The sequence below is a fragment of the Malurus melanocephalus genome, unplaced genomic scaffold, assembly GCF_030028575.1.
Source record: "Malurus melanocephalus ecotype Western Australia unplaced genomic scaffold, MMel_1.1 scaffold_1031, whole genome shotgun sequence".
In the NCBI taxonomy this organism is placed as follows: domain Eukaryota; kingdom Metazoa; phylum Chordata; class Aves; order Passeriformes; family Maluridae; genus Malurus; species Malurus melanocephalus.
Window position 1 is genome coordinate 87,596 of NW_026624263.1, and position 3,274 is coordinate 90,869.

Here is a 3,274-nt window from a genome sequence, read left to right on the forward strand (position 1 = left end):
CGCGGGCCCGCTCGGGGCCCCGCTCCCGCCGGCTCGGGAGGGTCCCGGTGGGGCGGCGGCGGCGGTGGCCGAGCGCTCCGGGCCGGCGTGGGGCGGAGGTGCCATCCCCGCCTGGGGCCGAGCCACGTCCCGCTCAGCCTCGGAGCATCGCCGGTCCCCGGGCGGGATCCCTCCGTGCGCCGGGGCTTTGGCTTTGGTGGCTTCTGCTGCTGGACATCGTCCCTATCTGTCCCCTGCGCCGCGTTCATGGAGCARCACGCTTCACTCCCCGCCATCCCCRMCATCCCTGCCTTGGTGCGGGCACTGACCGGGCCCTGGGGTGCCACAGCGGTGGCAGTCACCTCCTGGGTGAGCGGGGTCATTTGGGACCCCCCAGCTGGGTGCCCAGCTCAGCCACCTCTCGCATTCTCCGTAAGGATGGAGGGCACCATCCTGCCGGGCTGATCCTCACCTGGGGTTCCTRTCCAGCGCCGAAATTGCTGCCAGTGGGTTGTGAGCAGACAACGATGGAGAAGGAGTCAAGTGCAAGTCACTGCTCTCCTGCACCGTCTGTCTCTCAGGCGGGTTGGAAAGTCTCTTTTTTATTATTTTCTTAAAAAGCAGCAGAGTCGCACCTCCTCCTCACACCTCCTCCTGCTGCTACCACTGACAACAAACACGGGGGCTGGAGCTGTAAGGATTTCCACGGGAGAACCACCATCCTGGGCTGACCCCCGAGGCTGCCACTGGGGCTTTGCTGGCGGGGCTGCCCTGCGGCTGGGGAAGCTGTGGTTTTCCTCACATCCTCCTCCTCCATCTCTAAGAACACAGGCTGAAGCGGCATCTGCTCCGCTGAGAAGCTTTTTGTGGTTTTCACGGTGGTTTTCCTGTGGAAACACTCGGTGGGAACACAGCACCGGGGCAATGAGACCCCAGGGGAGCCTTGTGGGAGCGGAGATGAGCTGGTGAGGGCAGTGGGGTTTGTGCAAGGTTTTGGTGGTCATCATGGGAGAGGGGAGCCTGCCATCACCTCCTGGTTGTGCATCTGTGGCCTGTCCCCCCAGATTATCCAACCACCGTGTGGTGGGGATGTGCCTGATGCTGGCAGAGCCCTGTGCACCGATCCCTGGCTGTCCACAGCCCATTCCCGTTGTCAGAGTGTCTGACAGCCAAAATTACTTCTGCCAAAAGTGCCCATCCTCTTCCCTGCCGTAGATTTCCTGGGAAAGCTTTGACTTTCCCAGCATTTTATAAAAAAAGAGCTTTAAAATGAAAAAGAAAACAAACAAAATGCACCAACGCCTCACCGTGTTGGTGATGTGGCTGAGTGGCTTTGCTGTGGCACTGGTGCTGTGGTTCCCTGAGCCCTTGAAAGCAGCAGTGTGATAGTGCTGGTGCTTATCTGCCTGCACCAACACCCTTTGTGGGGTCACAGATAATGGGGAGTGTGCTGTGGATGCTGGCATTTGGGGTGGGATAGGCAGGAGCACATCCACAGGGTCATTCACAGCCAGGGTCGGTGCCGTGGGGATAAAATCCTGGGATGGGAATGGTGGGGAGGGGGCTGCTGCTGTAACCATGTGGGTGCACTTGCTTGTGGAGTGCTCGTGGTCAGAGCTGGGAGGCTTTGGGGCAGCACAARTTGATGATGAGGATAATTGACAACTATAAAATAAGAGAAAAGCTTGAAATAATAGCACAGGTGTGCGAGGTAGAGATATGTCCCTCTCATGTGCTGAGGCTGTGATGGCAACATCTCTGTCACCATGGTCAGAGTGGTGGAGGAGCATTGGCTGGAGCCCCACCTCTGCTCGGTGGCACTGGGATTGCAGCAATACTGAGCCAGGCTTTGCCAGGTCCTAGTTTTGGCTGTTCTGTCCGTTCCCTGGGGTCAGCACGGGAGCTGGCTGGGCACAGCAGCGAGCGAGACGATCCCTGAATGGAGAGGGAAGTTGGAAGGAGAAAGCATCCCACCCAGCTGAGTGGAAAGCTGGCTGAAAATAACAGGAAATGAGAACAGGGGGAACATCTGGGTCCAGCTCTTGCACCACTTCCGACGGGCGCAGAGCAGCTGCTGCCTCTGTGACTCGGCTCCTCCRTCAAGCAGCCTCCCAGTGGCATCTCCCCGCCGCTGGAACTGCTGGTGTCCCGGTGCTTTTGGCCACCAGCCACCTTCTCCCAGTGCCCCGGGTGTCCCTGGGTGCTGGCAGTGCCAGGGGGGACAGCACATCCCCGCAGTGCCCCCGGCCCGCCCCGCCGGCAGCCTTTGATGCGGGTGAGTGGCAGGTCCATTGTGGCCCCTTTGTGCCTCCCTTCGGTTCTCCAGGTCTGCACAAAACCTACCATGGAAACCAGAGGCRGCCGCTGCCCCAGGAAACCCGCAGGCGCAATTAGGAAATGCAAATAGCAATGCAAATTCCTGCCTGGGCCCGGAAAGTTGTCCCTGGGCACCCATGTCCCCCCAGGCCACTGATGTGCCCAGGCCACTGGAGTGCCATCTGTGGGCATGGGGAAGGTGGCAGGGCAGGGCAGACAGGCAGAGAGAATGGAGTGAGCTGTTTTTGGGGTGCCTCAGGCTGTTTTCCGGTCTGCCCCGTGCTCGGTGGTGGCAGGGCCGGGGCATCTCGACCCGTGTTGAGCGGTGACTCATAGGTGACAATATGACATTGATATTTTTTCCATCCTCTCTGTTGCTCGGCGACAAACAAACAAATAAGTGTGGCTTAAAACTGCCTCGCAGGAGCTGTCCCCTGGCATGTGCCGGTCCCTGGGGTCTGCCTGGACCTCTGGGGGTTGTTTGCCCTGGCAAAAGGAAGGCAGGCTGCCCACTCAGCAGTGAGGACCCTTCTGACCAAAGCACACCATGAATAGATGGGAAAGGAGATAAAATCCACCCAGAAATAACTGCAGGAAGCACAAACTGTTCAGGTCTTCCTTTCTAGGTGGCGTTTATGAGCACTGGAGACTCTGGCTCTTCCTTGGGTCCCCAGGGCAGCCTGTGTGGGTGGAGTGGGGATAATGGAGCTGAGGATGGAGAGTGGAATAGTTAAGGGCGGATGCTGATTTGAGTGATCTCSTTCCCTGGAAGGAAGCAGTAAGGTTTTCTTTTCCATTTACTGGAGGAGCTGTAACTCGGAGCTGGGAGCTGAGTTTGGCACTGGGAAGGCATCATCCACAGCAATAATCTGTGTGGGGAATGGCAGATCCTTTATGCCCTGATCTGAGCCCAATCTACAGCTGTGCTGCTTAAAACCAAGCCTTGTTGATGGCTTTCATTTTTCCAAGCTACAGCCCC